This window comes from Panthera pardus, unplaced genomic scaffold (assembly GCF_024362965.1).
Source record: "Panthera pardus isolate Hobbes unplaced genomic scaffold, ASM2436296v1 HiC_scaffold_18, whole genome shotgun sequence".
Classification (NCBI taxonomy): domain Eukaryota; kingdom Metazoa; phylum Chordata; class Mammalia; order Carnivora; family Felidae; genus Panthera; species Panthera pardus.
Genome location: NW_026526743.1, coordinates 35,332,546 through 35,354,999, shown reverse-complemented (window position 1 = coordinate 35,354,999; position 22,454 = coordinate 35,332,546). Strand labels below are relative to the sequence as shown.

Here is a 22,454-nt window from a genome sequence, read left to right as displayed (position 1 = left end):
ATATTATTATTATATTAAGGGATAAATAAGTGTTTCATTGTTTTTATTCTTTTAGAGTTCTTATTTTTAAATTTTTTTTATGTTTATTTATTTTTGAGACAGAGAGAGACAGAGCATGAATGGGGGAGGGTCAGAGAGAGAGAGGGAGACACAGAATCTGAAGCAGGCTCCAGGCTCTGAGCTGTCAGCACAGAGCCCCACGCGGTGCTTGAACTCACAGATAGGGAGATCATGACCTGAGCCAAAGTCGGAGGCTCAACCAACCGAGCCACCCAGGCGCCCCTTATTTTTTTTATTTTTTAAGTAAGGTTTAGGCCCTAGCTGGGACTTGAATTCATGGCAACCCTGAGATGAAGAGTTGTGTGCTCTACCAACTGAATCAGCCAGGTGCCCGATTGTTGTTATCCTTTTAAAAGGTCACATTTGGCATCAGAGAGTACTTAAATTAGGATGGAATTTTTCACTTAATAGGGTTTGCCTCAAAAAGTGCCTGGCTGTCTCAGTCAATAAGAATAGGCAACTCTAGCTCTCATGGCTGTGAGTTCAAGTCCCAAATTGGGCATAGAGCTTACTTTAAAAAAAGGCGGGAGCCGGGGTGGGGGTGGTGGTAGGAGGTTTGCCTAAGAGTTGAACTGTTGTGGTCCAGGCAGAAGTGACAGTGACAGATGGCCTAGACCCAACAAAAGCACTGGAGGTGGAGATCAATGGAAAGATTGGAATACCTTTGTAGGATAAGGATTAAACTTTGACCTTGACCTCCCCCGACCCCACCCCACGACCCCCAGTGTTTTCGTTTTTGTTTTTTAAGTGTATTTATTTATTTTGAGAGAGAGAGCACAGGAGCAGGGGAGGGGCAGAAAGAGAGGGGGAGAGACAGAATGTGAAGCAGGCTCTCCACTGTCATCGCAGAGCCTGTCTCAGGCCTGGAACTCACCAACCTGTGAAATCATGAGATGAAATCAAGAATTGGTTGTTTACCCAACTGAGCTACCCAGGTTCTCCCCCCCCCCCCCCCCCCCGTGTTAACCTTAATGATAAAATTGTCAGTTATTTTGCCAGCAAAATAGGTTTATTCAGGAACAATAGAGAATCGCAATTCAGAACAAACAAGCTGTGGCAAAACCAGAGCCAAGTCTAGAGAACAAGGTTTTACAGAGGAAGGTGGAGAGTTGGGGGGCGCTGTTGTAAACTGAAAGTCCATTGGAGTAACTGGGAGTTCGAAGTGTTGTGACTTCTCATTGGCTGAGTTGTGACAGTGTCTCATTGGCTGGGCTGTTGCTGGAGGAGGAGGAAATCTTTCTTCTTCCTGCTGGGGTGGTAAAGTATAGGTTTCCTCCTGTTGAGAATGCAAGGTCCGCCTCTTCGTGTTGAGGTCTGCAATTGAGGAGGTTGCGAGAGCTCCCCTTTCTGGCCTTATGACTCCATTTTAAATAAAGTTTCTTTATTCAGTTGCACACAGGTTTCCCCATCTGGAAATGAGGCTAATATGAAAGATGTCAGCTGCTCTGAGATTTTGAATATAGTTCACTGTTAATCCTTTAGGAGGTCACATAGCCAAGTGGCTAACAGTGCAGGCCCAGAAATGGCACCAATCTGGGTTTGAATCTTGGCTCTGCCATTGACTGGCTGTGTGGCTCGGTTTCCCCATCTGTAAACTGGGAGTTCTCACAATAGTCCCTGCTTTACAGAGTTATGGTGAATAAAGGAGACAATGAATGTAAAGGGCTCAGAGCAGGCCCTGGCACACAGTGAGCACTCCACTGAGGTTAGACATCATCACTGTTACCATCAGGAGGGAGCTTCTTAGCATTTAGTTGTCTTTTCTGGTTTCAGGGCTTTGGAGCCAGAAACAGAAGGAGCAACTACCAGCTGAACAATGACACTCTGCTAGTTTGGTTACTACCACTGCCTCACCGGCAGCAGTAAGTCCTATCTCCTTCCCGTCCTTGGCACATGTACCTCTGAGGCAGGTTGCTTTCTGCCATGTGTAGGCCAGAGGTAAGCAATGCCACCAGGCAGGCCAGTTTAGACTGATCAGGGATAATTAATACAGCAGGAAATGGAGTGACTGCCACGTGGATGGAGGTGAGCCCCCGGGGCCCTGCCCTCACAGCCTGACTCTCCGGCTCTCTGCTTACAGCCTCTGGACTCCCCTCAACACCAGACTCTGAGAGCACACCTGCAAAATCTTCTACAACACAGGGGACAATGGCTTCAATGAGGTGAGTCACCCCTCTCCTCAGTGAGGGCTGTAGAGAGGGCAACTCTCTCCTCTTCAGCTGGCAGAGAGCAAAGGAAAAAGAGGAGCTCATAACCCCAATGCACAGTGTCCTTACACACTCTCTCTTTCTCTCTCTCTCTCTCTCTCTCTCTCTCTCACACACACACACACACACACACTCCCAATTCTATTTACAGCAATTCTGTGAGGCAAGCAGATAGGTGAGGCCACATTTTGTTTTAAAAAATCTTATTTTGGGGGCACCTGGGTGACTCAGTCGGTTGATCCTGAGACTTTGGGTCAAGTCATGATCTCACAGTTCATGAGTTTGAGCCCCACATCAGGCTCTGTGCTGACAGCACCCAGCCTGCTTGGGATTCTCTCTCACCCTTTTTCTCTGCCCCTCCCCTGCTTGTTCTCTCTCTCTCTCTCTCCTCTCCCGCTCCCTCTCAAAATAAATAAACATTTAAAAATAAATAATAAAAAATCTTATTTTGGGGGGGTGGGGAAAATGGATGAAGGTGGACAAAAAGTAAAAATTTTCAATTATAAGATGAGTAAGTTTTAGGGATATAATATACAGCATGGTGACTACAGTTAATACTGTCTTGTATATTTGAAAGCTTCCAGTGGAGCAAATCTTAAAAGTTCTCACCATAAGAAAAAAAATATTTGTTAACTATGTGAGGTAATTAGTTGTTAACTAAACTTGTGGTAATCATTCCACAATATTTATTTATTTAAAAATTGTTTAGCTTATTTTTTTAAAGTAGGCTCCACACCCATCATGGGGCTCAAACTCACAACCCCAGGATCAAGAGTCACATGTTCCTCAGACTAAGCCAGCCAGGTGCTGCTTTCTTTTTGCTTTTTATTTTTTGAGAGAGAAAGAGCACAAGCAGGGGAGGGGCAGAGAGAGAATCCCAAGCAGGATCCATGCTGTCAGTGCAGAGCTCAACCACAACCTGAGCTGATACTGAGTCAGATGCTTATCTAACTGAGCCACCCAGACATCCCTCTTTTTGCTTTTTAAATTGCAAAGGCAATATATTGTCCTTATTAAGAATTCAAACAAGGGGGGCCTGGGTGGCTCAGTTGGTTAAGCATCAGACTTCAGCTCAGGTCATGATCTTGCATCCCATGAGTTCAAGCCCCGTGTCGGGCTCTGTGCTGACAGCTCAGAGCCTGGAGTCTGTTTTAGATTGTGTGTCTCCATCTCTCTCTGCTCCTCCCCCACTCATGCTCTCTCTTTGTCTCTCAAAAATGAATAAATATTTTAAAAATATTAAAAAAAGAATTGAAACAATACAAAAGTTTGATGTACTCCAGATTTAATTTTATTATTGTTTAGAATTCGCATTATTATGCCCATCTTGTAGACATGAAAACAAACTACCCTAAGGCTGTCCAGGCAGTAGGAAGCAGAGTGTGAACTAGAATTCAGTTTTTTGTGTCTAAGGGCAGGGTTGTTCAGGCTGTACAGCCCCTGTCATGAGGACCCTGCCCCCTATCCTGGGTTAATCAGGAAGAAACTTACAAAGACCATGACAAAACACTCAACAGGCAGGCCCTGATCCACATCAGAGATAACATTCATTCCGTTGGGTGAGATAGGACTGTCCTCAATTTCCCCTGCAGTATATACCACCACCCCACACCTGTCTCTCCCACCTAACAGGGTGTGCATATCTAAATACAAATAAGTAAGAGTCTAGAGGTAACTCTGAATTGACTCTGATTTCATTAGGAAAGTGATTCACGGGGGCACCTGGGTGGCTCAGTCTGCCGAGCATCGGACTCTCTCTCTCCCTCTCCCTCTCTCAAATAAAACACACACACACACACACACACACACACAGAAAACATTAAAAAAAAAAAAAGAAGAAAGAAAGTGATTTATGCAAACTACAGCACTCTGATTTTTCTTTTTTTAAGTAGGCTTTACATCCAACATGGGGTTTGAACTCACAACCCTGAGATCAAGAGTCACATGCTCTGCTGACTGAGCCAGCTGGTTCCCCAGTGCTATATGATTTTTTTAAACAAAATAAGCAGCAGGAGATCTCACCAGGAATGGTAACAACTCAGAGGAGATGGCTGCCTCACCGCAGTGTTTCTGCCTCTGCTTCCTGTGCTGGTGCTGGGCCCTTGGGGTTCTGATTTACCATTGCAGGAACCCAAAAATCCGAAGTACCTCGCATCTTCATCTATTTTGTTTATTTTTATCTTTTATTTATTCACAATTTCATTTGACCATTGACAAAGGATTATTGTATACAGGGAGCTGTTGCAGGTCACCAAATTTTGGTTTTCAAACAAGAATTAACACTTCAGGAGCATTTACCGGGTACTCTAGCTCAGATTTCTGCCAAGAAGTTTGGCAGCCATTCAGCCTTGCAAAGTTCCTGCTGCGCATGCCCAGGTGGAAATAGGTGGCAAGTTATAAGGAGTGACAATAGGCGGGAGAAGAGGACCAGAGAGCCTTTGCCTCTGTCTGAATGAGCCAAATTTTAAAAAATAAATTGTGGGGGCACCTGGGCGGCTCAGTCAGTAAACGTCCAACTCTTAACTTCGCCTCCAGTCATGATCTCACATTCCTGGGTTCCAGCCTCGCATGGACTCTGTGCTGATGGTGCGGAGCCTGCTTGGGATTCTGTCTCCCTCTCTCTGGCCTTCCTGCTTGCTCTCTCTCTCTCTCTCTCTCTGAAAATAAAAAAAAAAATAAACTTAAAAAAAAAATAGGGCACCTGGGTGGCTGAGTCAGTTAAGGGTCCGACTTTGGCTGAGGTCATGGTCTCAGAGTATGTAGGTTTGAGCCCTGTGTCGGGCTCTGTGCTGTGTCTCCCTCTCTCTCTGCCCATCCCTGGCTCGCACTCTGTCTCTCAAAAATAAATAAATGTTAAAAAATGTTTAAATCATACATACATACATAAATAGTGAACTCTGGCCCCTAGATCAGAATAGAGCCCACTGGCTTGTCCGAGCTGGCTGGTACTTCGTAACCATCTTCCTGGGGAAAGGTTGTAGCGGTACCTGCAGCTTCATGCAGGTGTTCCCCAGGGGCAGCTCCAAGAGGCCGGAGGGCACAAGCTCAGGTCTCACATGCCCTACTGGAAGTTTTCATCATGTTGGGTGTCAATGTAATTAGACCTTGTGCCAGAAGTATAGTATATTGTGATTAAACCCTTAATCCTGGAAAGATCTTGGACTGATTTCTCTCTGCTGGTCCTGGAGGTCTATGGCATGATTCAGGGCATTGGCTTCAACACCCTCAACCTCTAGTCACCCTGCCGGGGGCGGGGAGGGGGGGCACGGAGGATGGCACAAGGCTACCAGGGGCATTATGCTGGCAACACACACAAGCAACCTCTTCTGAAGGTACCAGTTCCACATGGCCACCCCAGTAAGTGGTTGGTCAGTGGGGTGCGAGACAGTGAGAGCCATGCCTTGCAGTCTGGATATCGTTATTATAGGCATTGCTTTTCTCCACCTCTGCAACTAGTCCAGTCCACCATCATCTGTTGCCTGGACTATTATAATATCCTTCTAATTTGGTGATTCTGAAGTCACTGCCTCAGCCTCTCCAGTCAACTTAGTAGTCTTTAAGTTTTAGCAAGCACCTTTAGCCCATGTGATTGGTTAACTTTCTTTGCATATCTAAGTATAAGGTTATATCTATAACCTTTCTTTGTATATCTATAGATCACGCGTTGTTTCCTCGAAAGACTTGGAACAAACCCTCTTGCACAACACCAGGACACAACCTCTGAATACAGAGATAACATCCGTAGCTGGCACCACTGAGTGTGCATGTGGTCAAGGAGTGTCACCGACCACTGTGGTTCCCTTTTACTGATTAACTGCCCTGAAGTTCCTTTAAAAATCTTTGGGCCAGGCAGAAACCTCAGAGTTGATTTTTGGACAAGAGTCCACTTTCTCCCCAGGTGCCTGGCCTCCTGAATAAAGCTCCTATTCGTTGCCAATCAAAATTCTTCTCTTGAGTATTGGCTTTTTGAGCGAAGGGCCACCCAACTTGGGGTTTTTGGTTGCAAATTTCTGCTGCCACCCTTGTTTTCCTGTAGTCTCCTGTCCTTGCAATCATCTTTTACTCTCTTTTTTTTTTAAGGTTATTTATTTATTTTGGGGGGGGGGGCAAGAGCAGGGGAGAGGCAGAGAGACATGGGGCTCAAACTCACGAACCGTGATATCAAGACCTGAGCTGAAGTTGAACGCTTAACCGACTGAGCCACCCAAGGACCCCTGCAACAGTCTTTTAAAACTCGTCATCCTCAGCTCAAAATCCTCTATGGCTTCTCTTCTTACTAGAGGAAAGCCGAGGTCCTCACCTTGAATGACAGGCCCCACAGTCCTATTTCTCTGTGACCTCCTATTCTACCACCCTCCTCCTCCCTGTCCACCACCTCAGCTCTGCTTCATTTTCACCTACAGACTCAGCAGATGTCAGCCTCAGGGTCTATGTGCTTCCTGGTCCCTGGCCTGGAACCCTTTGCCACTAGATGCCTGCATGGCTTCCTCCCTCAGCTCCTCAGGTCTCTGCTCAGATCCTAGTCAGAGATCTCCTCAAACAAAAATAAGTGCCCACCTCTTTGTCACTCCAGCAACTTGTTCTGCTTCATTACTTGTCACAGCACTTTGAATGCCTAGTGTGCTTGCTTGATTTATTGTTTATATATGTATGTATGTATTTATTATTGTTTATCCCCCTGTCCCTCCCTGTTTTGTTTTTAATTTTTTTTTCATGTTTATTTATTTTTGAGGGGCACCTGGGTGGCTCAGTCAGTTAAGTGGCTGACTTTGGCTCAGGTCATGATCTCACGGTTTGTGGGTTCAAGCCCCACGTCGGGTTCTGTGCTGGCAGTGCAGAACTGCTTGGGACCCTCTCTCTGCCCCTCCCCTGCTCATGCTCTTTCTCTCTCTCCCCCTCTCAAGATAAATAAATAAAACTTTTAAAAAAAGTTAAAAAAAAAAAAAAAGAAATGGATCAGGGGTATAAAGCATAGAAAAAGTTTGTGGGATTCCAAACAAAAAGAACATCTCTATGGGATTCACTGAGTCTGGGGGGACTGGGTGTGGAATAATGGAATGGAGGGAGGGAATATCTGAGGCTCTCTACCACATAACCCCTTCCTACACTTAACACTCGCTGCCTCCAGCCTCCGAATGGTCCCATCCCTGGGGTGCCTGAGTGCATCCATGCCCCATCCTGTACTTGCAGCCAAACCAGAATTACCTGAGGCAGGGACTCACTCCGTGCCTGGGGACTGTGCAGGTGAACCCGAGGAGATCCAGCAGCCACCGGTAAAGTCACTACAGCGAGGCTGTGACCCCACAGTCAGGGAGAGACAGGCCAGAGACCACGGGGATTAAATGTAGGGCAGGATGTTTGCACACTGTTACAATCCCAGCACCTGTACAGTGTCAGGAACACTGTAAGTACTCAAATATTTGTTGAAAGAAGCAATGGTTGAGGGAGAGGCAGCTATTCGATTGGAAGCAGAGGACATGGAGGTGAGGGCCCTAGGGTCCAGGAAGAGGATGTGGGATAGAACTGTCATCCTGGGGGAGCAGGTAGGCCCATATCTAGGAGCAGTTTTTGGCTAATTTAAAAGAGCCCCCAGGGAGTCCCAGTTCCTAGCTCTTCTCCCCTCAGCTCCCAGGTTAGGTCTCAGTACCAGAGGCAGGATGTGACGGGGCCCATTCTGCTGTAAGTTGCGGCAAAATGACCTTTGTGCCCTTTTGTCTACACGGGGGACAGTAACCTGGCCTGCAATTTCCTGGGTGGGGAGAGGTTTGTGGAGGCCCTGAAGTAGCAGGTGAGGAATCCTGGGTCAGAGTGGAGTGCTGAGGTCCTTTGTTCTTCCAGAAATCAGCAGCCTGGGAATGAGGGGCTTCCAGTACCCCTCCAAAATGGGGGCTGCCCCCCCCCCATACATTCTGCCTGGGAGAAGAACCGTCAGGTAGGCAGGGTGGGAGAGATCAAAGGCCAAAAATTTCTTCCTTCCTTTTGGAAACAAAGAAGGAGACCTTGTCCCTCGAGCTATCTAAAAAGCTATCTAAAACCCGAGGAGAGATAACTTCTTTCCAAAAGAAGTTCATTAGCATTTAAATATGCACCAATCTCTCCATCTTAAAAAAACAAAACAGAACAAAAACCTCTCCTCTCCCTTCCAGCTACATCTCCCACTCAGATCTGGCTTCTCCCCCCTCATTCCACAGAAATGGCTCTCTCCAAGGTCACCATCAGCCCGGTCACACAGCCTGAGGCCTTGTCAATCCCTTCCTTGCTGGACTGCACCAAAACAACTAGAGTCTCTCAGTGCTCTGGCTTCTGTGATTCTGTGACCTCGCTTAGCCTCTACTCGTCCTCATCCTCTTGGGCTGGGCTGTCCCGAGGCTCTTCCCTCCTTAACTGTGAATGGAGGCACCTCTTCTCAGGGCCTTGAGGCCTCTGCTCTCCGAAGTCTCCCCCACAGCAGCCCTTCTGCCCGAGACTTCAGTCCCCATCAGCAGTCTGTCTCCCAGCTCCTTGTCCTGCAGCCTTAGCCCAGGGGTCTCTCAATCTCTCCTCTTGGGTGATTCACAGGCACCTTGAACCCACCATTACTCCTCCATTGTTCCTGCTTTGTGGGGGTGAGTCACCTGGGGCAGACTTAACTTTTTCCTCCCTCACCTTTCATAGGTAGGTTGCCAAAGCCCCACACTTTTATCTCCCTTCCCTCTGGTGGCCTCACTTCCCTCTGATGCTCTACCCAGCGTTCCCCCCCCCCCCCTCCTTGGGGTAGCTTCCTGGTTAGCCTCCTATTAACTTCTCTGGCTGGGCACCCGCCCTTTCTCCTTGGTACAGTCAATGTGACCTTAAAACAATGCACATATTAGTATGTCACCTGTTCTACCCCACCCTTCAAAGGTTTCCAGAGCCCTTAAGGATAAAGGGCTGAGCAAGGCTGCTCTAGCAGGTCTCCAGCTACTTCTCTCAACTCCAGCTCTCCTGGCCTTTCAATTCCTCAAAGATGTCCACAGACGCCAGTGTCATCTCTGTAAGGCTCGGGTCTTTGTTGGGATGCAAACTCTCTCTGCCACTCTATCCAGAGAACTCCTACTCCTTCCACATCCTTAGAGAATGCTTGAATGCCTACACTGGGTTATAGACTCCCCAAAGCTTCCTGTGCTTCCCCATTTATTAACATTTATTATACTTGTAATTCTTTGTTTGACAGTTGGCTTCTCTGCTAGCCTGCGAGCAACATCAGCCAGCACCTGAAGGGCCTGTACTCTTCTGAGCTACAATCTAGGGCATGGTGGATGTCTAAGCAATGGTTATTTGTGGAAGAAATGAAAGTTCTGCCCTTGTGATGGAGGGGCAGTGGCTGTAGAGCTGGGAGAGTTACTGGCTCATAAGTACCTGATGCTCTAGCCAGAAATACCCTCAGAGCTGGTAGCTGTGAGAGGAAACCCAAATAGGGGTCGGTTGGTCTGAGGGTTACTTTAAGGAGGAGCCTCTTTGCAGAGGCTAAAGAAAACACAGTTGCTGAGTGACCCACTTCTTTGGTCTCCTAGATAGTGAGCCACTATCTGATATTGGAACAAATAGGCTGCTGGCTTCTGTAAAGAATATGAGATCTCACTCCTCAGAATCAAGGTGGGGCCACCCAACTCCTAACCAGTGTCTCACCAGAACCTGCACAGGGGAAGTGACTCAGGACTCAATCTGGGCTAGGTCCTCCTGGGGGTAGGGAGGGAAGCTCTTCACCCTTCAACGAGTGAAGGGTGCCAAATGGGACCCAGCCAGAAAGAACCAAGTTCCTGGCTTGAGACCCCAGGACTTGTTCTGGACTTAAAGACAGCTGTGGTTTGGGGACCTGAGAAAAGTGGATGCAGTTAGAAGCCCCATAGCTTGGAGAATATAATTAGGAAGACTGAGGTTAGGGTCATAAAGTCCCCATTCAAATACCACCTTCCCCAAGAAGCCCCCAAACATCTCCAGTGATCTCCCCTGTCTCTCTATCCAGGCCTCTATAGCATAAGAAAAAAAAAAAGTTAGTACTTTTTCTGCTAAAAAAAAAAAAAAAAAGTTAATATAAAACTTCAACTCTGGAGCAGTGCTTTTCAAAGTTTAAAACATATCAGAATCACTAGGAGGGTAGCCTGGTGGGCTCTAGCCCCAGGGTGTTGGATTCTGTAGATCTGGGCTAGAGTGTAAAGGAGTGTGTTTTGGGGGGCACCTGGGTGCCTCGGTCAGCTGAGCGTCGAGAGCGTCTTGATTTCAGCTCAGGTCATGATCCCAGGGTCATGGGATTGAGCCCCTCATTGGGCTCTGCACTGAGTGTAGAGCCTGCTTAAGATTCTCTCTCCCTCTCCCCCTGCCCCCTGCTCATACACACACACTCTCTCTCTCTCTCTTTCTAATGTAAGAATAATGATAAATCTTAAAAAAAAAAGGGGGTGGGGGAGGGGGTGCCTGGGTGGCTCAGTTTGTTGAGCATCCAACTTTGGCTCAGGTCATGATCTCGCAGTTTGAGCCCCATGTCAGGCTCTGTGCTGACAGCTCAGAACCTGGACCCTGCTTTGGATTCTTTGTCTCCCTCTCTGTCTGCCCCTCCTCTGCTCACTCTCTGTCTCTCAAAAATATAAACATTAAAAAAAAAAAAAAAAAGAATGTGTATTTCTTACAAGTTCCATGATGGAGTTGCTGCTGCTGCTGAGGGAACTCCACTGTGAGAACAATTGCTCTACAGAAACGTACTAGCCAGATAACTGGTACTAATGATTTGACCTTTCTTTTCAAAGGGCTCAGGTGTCCTAGTGCTCCAATACCAACCTGTTCAGGCTCTGGAGATGTTCAAAAGCTTCCTGAAGAATTGTGATCTTCCTCATATGTGGGTTAGGTTCCCCAAAGGCTGGGTCTTCCCGTACACCCAATCTGCTTCTCTTGAGGTGCCTCCCCTTCCAAGCACTCTCACTGCCCTTCTCCAAAGCTCTATGCTGCTATCGCCAAAGTAGTGAAATCTGGGAAGAGGAAAAGGGGGAAGACAAAAAAGGTCTACGTGAGGAGGATGGACAAGTAAGCTGCTCCTGGAATTCTCCAGAAGCTGCCGGGTTCCAGTGAAGGTTCTGCCTCTAATTTGCTACTTGACCTTAATAGAGACACTAAGCTCTTCTGAGTCTCTATTTTCGCATCTGCAAAGTGACAGAAAACTTTCTCTGGCTCATATCCTGACTCCTAGAGCTGATGGGAGGGATCAAATTCTTGCCAGCGATTTAGAAAAAATAAACCTTAACACAAGTTGCATGTTGAGAGGCTTTCTTACTTAAAGGTAACTTTGAAAGCCATTTTTCTACACCTCTACTTACCCCCCCCCCCCTTTGGACAGATGTATCTATTTGTCTATTGTCTATATCGAGACAGCAGGATTAGATGTTGTATATGATCAACAGCCTATTAAAAAGAAGTGATTCTCTGGAGTTGACTCTCTTCAAGAGTTTTTTAAGGGCACCTGGGTAACTCAATGAGTTAAGCATCCTACTTCGGCTCAGGTCATGATCTTACCTTTCAGAGTTCAAGCCCCACATTGGGCTCTGTGCTGGCAGCTCAGAGCCTGGAGCCTGCTTTGGATTCTGTGTCTCCCTCTCTCTCTACCCCTTGCTCTCTCTCTCTCTCTCTCTCTCTCTCAAAAATAAATAAACTTCAGGAAAAAAAAGTAAAAAAATAAAAGAACCATTCATTCACTTATTTATTCCATATTTATAGGGCACCTACTATGAGCCCATCACCATGCTGAGGCAGATAGCTAAAAATTAAACAGCCTAAAATGCAGGTAAACATATCGCCATCCCAAAGTGATGATATCGGGAGGTGGGGCCTTTAGGAAATGATTAGGTCATGAGGGTGGAGCACTTACGAATGAGATTTGTGCCCTTATAAAAGGGATCCCAGAGAGTTCCCTTGCCTCTGCCACCATACAAGGTTACATCAAGAAGATGGCCATCTAGGAGCACCTGGCTGTATTTGGAAGAGGTTAAATTTCTGATGCACTTATGCCCTAGAGAGGGAAGTATGGAGTGCTGAAGAGGAGTTTGGAGGGCAATCCCCAATTTATTGCCCACCCCTTCTCCTGTTCAGGACACGGTTCAAGTTTACATCTCTAAGGTCTCTGAAATGATCACAGAGATAAATGTTAGGTAAAAAAAAATGTTAAGTCTACCTGAAACCATTATGACACTGTATGTTAACTAACTTGGATTTAAAAAAAAAATTCTTTAAAGCAATTATAAATATGAAAAAAGAATGTTAAGTCTACATTGGGGCTCAGATAGTGCCCTGAGAAGTCTGTAATACAAAATGAACTATCTGCCAAGGCAGGCGCCCAGATGGGTGAAGGAAAGAGTTTGAGCTAAAAGTCCAGCATACAGACAACCACTTCAATCATTAGGTCTGTAATCAGAGAGGACACAGAAAATTAGAGCAGAGTCACAGACTTTGTCCAGCTCAGAGTTCTATCAGTAGTCCTACGGTTCACTCATCTGCCTGGACCCCAGGCATATTTCTTAGACCTGCCCTAATTTGTGTGCAAGCATCCATTTAGATAATTCTAAAGTATCCATGAACCAGAGGCCATGCTGTGTGGCCTTTCCTGTTCCTTCCGAGCTTCTTCCGTGTTCTCTCATGAAAAGAGACAGGGGACTAACAGCCTTAAATTAAGTCAGAAGCTCCTACACAGTCCTAGAACAAATTTCCTGTTAAGGATAGGATCTAGTAATTCAAATGCAAACTCAACTGGAAAACACCAAACACACAGCAGTATTTTCAGGACCTGTATCACTAATTTATAACACCCTGTCAGATTATATATATATATATATATATATATATATATATATATATATATATATATATTTTGGTTTTGGTTTGGAAACTATCTGGTTGCTGATGGGCCATTGAACATTACAGCTGGGAAGTAACCTGGGCAGGGGTTTTTCCAAACAACGACTAAGAGCATGGTGCCTGAGAATATGAGCCCTGAAATCAGACAGGTTGGGTTTCAACACTTGCTCTCCCATTGACTAGGTATGTGACCTCCAGCGAGTGACTCAGCTTCTCTAAGCCTTGGTTTTATGATCTGTAACATGGGGTAAATAACTCAATCTGTACCTCACAGGGTCCTGAGGTGTGGATGGGATAAAGCATGTAAAGTTGTATTTTTAGAATATATTGGCTGATCAAAGAAACCTATGCACACATAAGAATTCCAGCACCCCACAGTAGGTCCTTGGCTTCTTAGAAGTCAAAAGTGCACAACCGGGGAGCCATGTAATCTTGCCCGATATCCTCAGAGTAGTGAAGAAGGAAAGAACTGGTCCAGGGAAGGGAATGACCCTCCCAAGGTTACACAGAAAGTTAGGGGTACAGCCTGGTTTAGGACTTGAGTTTCAGAACTTCTCAGTGAGTTTTTTGCAGTGTGCTTCCCTGGACACACTGCCCTCGGGGTAGAGCCACCAAAGTGATACCAAAGCATGGGTGCTTAGGGAGTCAGGAGCTTTGCTGCTAGGCAGTGGTGATGGGCTGGAAGGAGATCAGAACTTAGGGTTGGGCTGTCAGGGAGCTGCTCTGGATAGGACAGAGAATCCTAAGGTAGTCAGTACTGTAAATTGAATTTACTGAACCATCTGATAAATGGCACCGAAAAAGGGGAATGTGAAGTAGTAAGTCTTGTATTTCTGCTTGCTTTTTTGTTGTTGTTGTTGTTCACCCTTCTTCCAAGCACCTAAACATATATAGTTCGCACAGATCTTTTTTTTTTTTAATCTTTTTTTATTTTTAGAGACAGAGAGAGACACAGCCTGAGCGAGGGAGGGGCAGAGAGAGAGGGAGACACAGAATCTGAGGCAGGCTCCAGGCTCTGAGATGTCAGCACAGAGCCCGATGTGGGGCTGGAACTCACGAGAACTCAAGAAACTGAGATCATGACCTGCCACTTAACTGACTGAACCACCCAGGTGCCCCACAGATCTAAAAGTCTCAAAGTCCTTTGTCTTCTAGGTACTTTTGCCTCAACTGATTGCAACCCAATTCAGTAAGGCTTTTGTTTCCTGAGACTTAGGTTTCCTCCTCCAGGCTATTTCGGGAAACAATTAAAAGAGTTTGTAAAATTCTTCCAGAGCTTGGGATGCACAATTAATTGGGGGGTGAAGGATCAGAAGAAGAAGGCTGAGGAAAGAGGCCAGGTGAGTAATTAACAGCTGGCTGAAGTGTTCTGTTTCTAAATACGTTTTGAACCCTAGGACACGTAATTGCTGAGTGATTTAGTGAATCTTTTGTGAAGGTCTCTAGTAAAATAGTTTGGGCATGATTTCCTACTATGTTTTTCAGTAAAATGAAAAAGTACACCAGGTGAATCTCCTTTACCTTTTACAGTTGGTAAACATTCTATAAGGTCTCTCCACTTCTAGTAGGGATGGAAGCCACCCAGAATTCTTGACAACACACAGTTGAAGGACTTTGATCTCCAGGCTATTGTGTGAATCCTGCAGGTACTTGACTAAGTCCTCAAGGCAGGTCAGGTCCTCAGGAGTGGTATTGATGTGTTATTTCCAGGGTAGGGACTGCAGTGGGCTTTAAGAATGTCCTGGAACAGTCTCAGTATTAAGTAGCAAGTCATTTTTCTGGCAGAGACAGGCTGAAGTGGGGAAAGGCAACTCAGTTTTCTGTCAACTTATCTTATTTTAGGAGATCTATGTTTGAGGCCTGAACTAGTTGTAGAATTACAGAGTTAACCTTAGATAGTTGACCTTTATGGCTATCAGTCTCTTTTCTAAAAAAGAAAAAATGTAAATTATACAAAAAGACATGAATACATCTGCTTTGTAAACAGTTCAAATAGTGTGGTGATGTAGAGAATAAAAAGCAAAAGTTCCCTTTACCCTTCTTCATTTTACTTCCCTCCCCAGGGATAACCACTAGTGTCAGTTTGGTAGGGACGTATATCTTTCCAAGCCCCCCCCCCCATGTTTATTTATTTATTTTGAGAGAGAGAGAGAGCGAGCCCAAGCAGGTGAGGGGGAGAGGGAGAGGAGGGAGGGAATCCAACGTGGGGCTTGATATTAGGAACCATGAGATCATGACCTGAGCAGGTATCAAGAGTCAGATGCTCAACCGACTGAGCCACCCAGACGCAGCTCCAAGCCTTTTATGCATTCAGTTATATGTAAATATAGACAGTTATTTTTTTCCTACACAGATGGTAACGTAATGATTATGCTATTGTTTTTTCTATTGTACACCTTTTTAAATTTAACAATAAATCTTGAGGGGCTCCTGGTGGCTCAGCTGGTTGAGCATCTGACTTCAGCTCAGGTGATGATCTTCGGATCATGAGTTCGACCCCCACATTAGGCTCTGTGCTGATAGCTTAGAGCCTGCTTTTGATTCTGTGTCTCACTCTTTCCCTGCCCCTGCCCCACTCATGCTCTGTCTTTCTCTAAAAAATAAACTTTAAAAAAATTAAAAAAAAAACAGTAAATCTTGGAATCATTTCATTGAAGTACATATAGATTTGCCTCATTCTTTTCAAAAACTAAATAGTATTCCATTGTATGAATGTAGCATACATTTATTTAACCCGTTCTGTATTGTTTCCGATTTTGAGAGGCCCCATAAACAATGTGTCAGTGAATTTTTATACACTCATATCTATACAAATTTGCAATGTTCACCTGTGGAATAAATTCCTAGACATGGAATTACTGGGTCAGTGGGCTTATGCGCTTTCAATTTTGATAAACTTGGCTAAAATGCTATCCACAGATGTTTTAGCAATTTTATACAGCAACGCTGTACACAAAGATTTATTCCTCATCCTTGATATGTTTGAGGGGTCTTTTACCACTAAGATTATGATGTTATAAGTCTATTTCTCTGTCTCCTGATTTTTCAGCATTCATTTGTTTGTGTGTCTACCATGTGCTAGGTACTGTGCTAGGTGCTGGGAATACAGCAATAAACGAGACTGAAACAGCCCTTGCCCTAGCTTCATGTGGGGTTCCTGGGTTTCATACAGTTGCTTGAAAACATAAGACAATGAATAAATGTTTGGTAAAAGAGTTGGCCTCCAACCAAGGAAAGGCAGATGTCAAAAAGTATTTTTAGGACATTATGTTAAGTGAAAGAAACCAATCACAAAAAGACAAACTCTTAGAAAGTACAATGGTGGTTGTCAGGGACTGGAGGGAGGAAATTGGGAGTTGTTCAACTGGTACACAATTTCAGTTTTACAAAATGAAAAAGTTCTAGAGATCAGTTGTATGACAATGGACATATATTTAACACTACTGTACAGAACATTAAAAAATGGTTAAGATGATAAATTTTATGTGAAGTGTTTTTTATCACGATTTTAAAAAAGGTATTTTTAGACACAAAGGGTAGTATGAAAACAGATGGCTAGGAGACAAGCTACTGAGTCTAGCCTAGGAGGGAGTGATGAGGATAGGTATTTTTTCCAAAGGTAGCGAAAACCAACCAGTCAACACTTCCTTCCCGGTCCTTCTACTTTTGTCTGGGAATAGGTGACTATAAAGTCTTATAGTCTGCTATAGATAAATCGCAGCAAAATATAGGTTTCTATGCTTTTTCTCCGGAGAGCCTTTCTGATAGGTATCCTTTCTGATACCCATTACAGGGAATAAGCTAAAAAGAGAACCTTAGCTTCCTATGTCTCTGTAAGAGATCTCTTCTTCAATAGGCAGAACTACATAGAAGACAAAGTTCTGATGAAAGTGAAGCAAATTAGGACCAAATAGGAGACTACATTCTCCAGCACACACTGCTCTCTTGGGACGCAGTCAGTGACGGAAAAAGACGCGATACTTTTGCGACAGGAATGGGGCGCGCGGATGAGGGACGACTACATATCCCAGAAAGCAAAGCGCCATCACTCGTTACAGTCTGGCTTGTTTCTTGCTAGTTGGCGTTCTCTGCCAAAGGAACGCGAGGGGAGGGGAACGTCGCCCCGCAGCGTACCGGACTTGACACTTGGAAAGAGAACGGAGAGTGGGGGAAAGTGCTTTACCGTAACTCAAAGTAGTTCCCGCGCAGGGAGGTGAGGGTTTGTGGGCCCCCTCCCTTATTTATTGTTTCTCGGAGGCAATCCCAGGCCCTTATTGGTGGAAGACCTCGAGGGCAGGTGGGAAGTCCATGAAGCCCCAAATCGAAGTTATCTGCGTCTCTCCATTGGTCTTCCTCTCGAGCGCAGGCGCGAGAGCGCCGACTCCAGTCCCCAGGGACGGGTGAGCGGCAATTGGCCAAAACCCGCGAAGTAGGAGTCCGGATTGGTAGTTGCTAGCAGGAGCCTGGTTTCTTCCTTGACTTCTGCAAGTGATAGTGTGTGATTGGTTTAAATCCGCGGGCACCTCACGGTGATTGGGCGGGAGCCACGGGCTGGGTACGATCATTGGCTGGTGCTGGGTCCATCCCTCCTCGGGCGGGCAGCGAATGATGAAATGGGAACGGGGAGGGGAAAGGCCGCGACGTGAGCGCGCGACCTCCGGCGCCATTTTGTAGAGAAACAAGCGGAGTTAACCGAAGAGGGGGTCGAGGAGAGCCGGAGTCGGGGACTCAGGAGTTTCCTGTGTCCAGCGCTGCCGGAGCCGCCTGAGGTGAGGTGGGCCGGGGTCAGGGGGCTGGGGCCGGCTGGCAGTGTCAGCTACGGACCGCGAGTGCCGGTGGGCGAAGGAACGGGGTGGTCCAGGGGCCATTGGGAGCGTTTCCCGGAGCTCCGCGGAGTGAGGGGCAGTCGGGACGGGGAAGTGGCGAGGCGGGAGAGGGCGGGCTCTTCCCACGACTCGCGTACTCTTTGGGCTCTGAAGAGAAAAGGCCGGGGCTGAAGGCTTCCCGGAGCGCAGGGCAGAGCGCCGGGTGAGACCCGGGGTGGTCCCCGGCCCGGGCCTGGAGGCTCTTGAGGGCGGCGGTGGCGGCAATTCGGACGGCTGGGCCTCGCTTCGCGCGGGCTGCACCCTCCTCAGCCCCCGCGAGCTCCTCAACTGCCCCTTTCTCTCGGGGCTTCCGGACGGGTGCAGTGGGCTTCGGCCCCCGAGGCCTAGTTCCAGAGGCGAGGGTCCGTGTTTGGAGTAGTTGGTAGGCTCCTGCTTCTTTCTGGTCGACCCGGAGCTGGCAGTCCCACTCCCGGTGCCCCCGGCACGTTGTCAAACCCCTGGTGTTTCGGGTGTCCGCCGGTGGGAGGGGCCGGCGGGAGCGAGCACTTCCTCATTACTTCTCGCCACAGGTTTTGTTCCACTCGCGCGCTGGGGCGCTCCGACTTTCTCCGAAGTCGGCCCTCCTTCACTGGGGCCGCTGTCTGTGCCGTAGTGGCGGCTTCTGCTCTCCCGTGGGAAGTGCCCCCCTAGTGAGCCGACCGCTCGGAGGCTTCGCGGCTGGGGAGGGATTGCCTTCCTCCAGGTTTTGCAGAGGTTGCTTAAGGCCGCACACGAAATACTTACTCAGTTACTCGTTACCAGTCCCGCTGCAGAATTCACCCACCTGGCCTCACACAGATAATTACCCCCCGCCAGGAGTAAGATTTGTACTTTACAAAAAGGAGATGCCTGATAGTGGACTTGGAAATGCTGCGTTTAAAATAAACTTGGAGAAGTAAACTTTTCCCCTCAAGCCACCCAATCTAACGTCACATTTCTTAGGACTCCAATAAAAAAGCCTGTTTTCTTACTGTAAGCTGCGTAACGATCCTTAGTTTCTCTCCTTATTTCTGTGTAATTCTGTTGCCTTGGGAGATTGATTTTAACAGCCAATAATTGCGTACTTTGACGGGGATTCTGAACAATGCTCTCGTGATGATCCGTTTGGTAGGAACAGGGATACTTAGATGAAAAAAGTGAGAGGACAAGTAAAAAATTAGAAAGCAGGTCAGACAGATTAAGAACAAACCTGTTTTTGTAGAGCTCTTCAGTAATCTGTTAGTAAATCTGTGACACAGGTTGACATTCCTACCTTTCCACAGATTGACAGCATAGTGTTTTAACTATTAATAAAATATACGGTAACAGTTTAAATAATCTTGTTTTAGGACACAGCAAATCGTTACCTTGTCTAAGTAGAAAATGAGCTGATGATACATAAAATTTTAGGCATCTAGTTGTACTTTTACTGAAATGGAAGCACGTTGATAAAACTTGTTGAGAGTTGAGACCGTTGGTCCCTTTTCAACAAGTGTGGGTCCCAAGTCCTTCATCGGAATCAAGGCACAAAGACTTGACCATTCATCACTGAAAGCATTTCCGTTTTTTGCCTAAGATTGTAACCTTAGAAGTCTTAAGGCAGGGTTTTGTGGCTTCACGGAGGAACTGAACTGAAATGCTCTTGGTTCCTAACTCAGCTGGATTAGTTTCTAGCTTAGTTTTTTCTCTCTAGTCTCTAACTTTATATTGGGCGTTTAAATCCCGGTCCCGTCACCATGGACTCTTGTCAGGCTAAGTGCTGTGGCATCCCTTGAACTTTGGGTTGTGTCATTTAAAAACCAAACTACTGTGTGAGGACAGGAGACGAGATGCTTACTGTCTCTTCAAGACATGCGTAAAGACTAATCTCATATTCATCCTTGCATGTTGGGTTTTCCAAGTAGGTTTTTGGTTAGATTCTGACTTACTTATGAAAAGCTTTCTTTTTAACCAGCCTGAATTGATGAACTTGAATTTTTATTTCATTCCATGAGGTAAGAAATCTTTGGTACTCAATGCTGTGGAAGGTAATTTGTCCATAATAATTTTAATTGAATGCTCACACATTGTTTAAGACACTAATTTTTGGTAAGATGTTTCTGCCTCTCAAATGAACAAAAATAATTGCCATTTTGAAATGCTATATTTTATGAACTTGGTATACTTTATTAAAGTACAAAACTAACTTTCAAGTCATTTAAAGATATTAGCTGAAGCACTTCTTAAATGGCCCTGTGACCAAACTGAGCTTCCTGCTGGGACCTTTCAAAATGGTATCCCACTGAGTCTTATTTTAAGACCTTATATATAGAAAAATCCTACAGTTCCTTTTCTCTTTGCTCACAATTTTTGGGAAGTATGTTTCAAAGCTAAAATGGGCTCAAAACCTTTAGCACTCTCTATATACACACTATTTTAATGTACATTTCACTCATACATTTGTAAGGATGTAGCAAAGCAAATAAAACCAGTTCACTGAAAAGCACTGTTTGAAAAGTCAGTAATTAGAAGTGTAGACTTAATCTGAAACCCTGTGCTGAGATTTGAAGGAAATGCAGCCTTTGGAAGTGTAGAGTATAGGTTTAAGAAATGCATTTTGTCTTTAATGCTGGAAAGCTCTGCATAAACCTCCAGGATAAAATGTCTTGGTTAATGTTGTTAACAGTTGTCAGGAGGAAATTCCTAATATGTTGAATGCGGTGTTAAACAGTTTTCAAGAGAGGTTTTTTTGTGTGTAATGAATGTGTTGTTGAACTGATTACGTAAAATATAAAAAGGAATGAAGTTATGTTTCGAAAGACATCATCTTACTGTTCTTAATCCTCATCAAGAGCTCAGCATTTTCCCTTTCAGGTAATTAGTTTCAAAGTTTGTCACCTTGGAGTTATAGCTCATGATTTTGAAATGTAATGTTTAAAGTTTTTATGTACACTAATCATAAGAATAGTTATCCCTTTGTTTCAGACCTTTTCTCTCTCTCTCTGTCTCTCTTCTCTACCCCCAACATAGGGCTTGAACTCATGACCCCGAGATCAAGAGTCCCATGCTCTAGCAACTGAGCCAGCCAGGCATCATCCCCTTTTGTCTTTTTTGCACTAGCTTTCTAACTAATCTCCACTATTTTTGCCCTATGGTTTGTTTATTATTTATTTATTTTTATTACATAAGTAGTATGTAAGTACATTCTGGGTGTAAATGATTCCAGGAATATTGTTAATTCTTACACCCAAATTGCCTCCTAAATCATTGGTTTGAAAATAGCCATCCTCTGCTCAAAGTCCTTCAAATCCCTTGGCCTAGAGCTGTGTAACTGTTGATCCCTCCCTACCTGTGGCATCCTATTACTGTCTTATGCTATAGTCAAAAGACTGTTACACAGTGGTTCCTGAATGCATCTTTGCCCCTTTTATCTGGAATCTCATTGTTTGTATCTACCGAAACATCCATCATTTCAGTTCAGACATAAGTATACTGTCTATAAATCTTTCCTGTGATTTTCCTAAGCAAAATTGATTTCTTCTATACCTTTTGGCCAGTTTCACTTACCTATGGCATACACTGTTTTGCTTTGTAATAAGTTTTTCTGCCTCATTTTATAGTGGGTAAGGAATCTCCGCTTTCTCACAAAAACATGTAATTGCCCTGAATTGTAATTGAAAAATGTTTCATTTGTTACACTTGGGAAGATTTATAGAGGATTTTTTTTTGGACTGTATACTTATAATCCTGTTGACATCTTTTAGATGGTTAAACTTGGAAAGCTGGTCATACAGAATTAAGGTATCATCCTTTAGGAAATTGAAGCTGAGGAAAGTAAGGTGACTTAGTTTAAGGTCAGACCAGGTTTTTCTACTCTACCCTAGTGTTCATTTTGTATTTTCACACTCGGCTTGAATTCAGTACAAGGAAAAGAAAGGTCTGTGAACTTATTCATCAAAAAAGTGAGCATCATCTATGTGGTCAGCCATTTGTTTTTTTGAAAGAATGTTTGTCATCTTACAGTTAAAATCTCTGCAGGTTGATTGGTAGTTCAGGGTTTCACTTTCATTGAGTGGATTGGAGTTTAGCACATCACACTATGTCTATTAATAATAACTCTGTAGAATCAGGAGCTCCTGGGGTGGCTCAGTTGGTTAGGCATCCGACTCTTGGTTTCTGCTAAGGTCATGATCTCATGGGTAAGTTTGAGGCCCACATTGGTCTCTGTGCTGACAGCAGAGAGCTAGCTTGGGATTCTCATCCTTACTCTCTCCCTTCCCTCTGCTTGTGTGTGCGTGCGCATGCTCTCTCTCTCACAATAGATAAACTTAAAAAAAATACTAATTCTATAGAATTAAACTGTTTCTTAGGTAATTAATTATCAAGGGAAAATTTTCCTTTACTCCTAATATGTGATTTCCCCCCATTTTATTGACCTGATTGACACACAATAGTGTTTTCTTAAATTTATTTAATATTTTTATTTTTATAAAAAAATTGTTTTAAA

The 22,454-nt window shown here is 45.0% G+C and overlaps 1 protein-coding gene and 1 long non-coding RNA gene across 8 annotated transcripts in view; one reads left to right on the top strand and one right to left on the bottom strand.

The window, feature by feature from the left end:
• Window positions 1-1,053: 1,053 nt before the first annotated feature.
• Window positions 1,054-17,684, bottom strand: LOC109270840 (uncharacterized). Its single transcript, XR_002081706.2, has 3 exons — window positions 17,308-17,684; window positions 11,061-11,248; window positions 1,054-1,374 (listed from the first exon to the last, which is right to left on the bottom strand). It is a non-coding gene; the product is annotated as an uncharacterized LOC109270840 (long non-coding RNA).
• Window positions 17,685-17,773: 89 nt separating this feature from the next.
• CNOT1 (CCR4-NOT transcription complex subunit 1) overlaps window positions 17,774-22,454 on the top strand; it is a 102,468-nt gene continuing 97,787 nt past the window's right edge. For 6 of the 7 annotated variants that reach the window (XM_019455753.2, XM_019455750.2, XM_019455754.2 and 3 more), the window contains exon 1: window positions 17,776-17,893. The gene's annotated coding sequence lies outside the window, so the exon portion shown is untranslated. Of the gene's footprint in view, window positions 17,894-22,454 lie in introns of all 7 variants that reach the window. The other variant, XM_019455755.2, reaches the window with a different exon arrangement.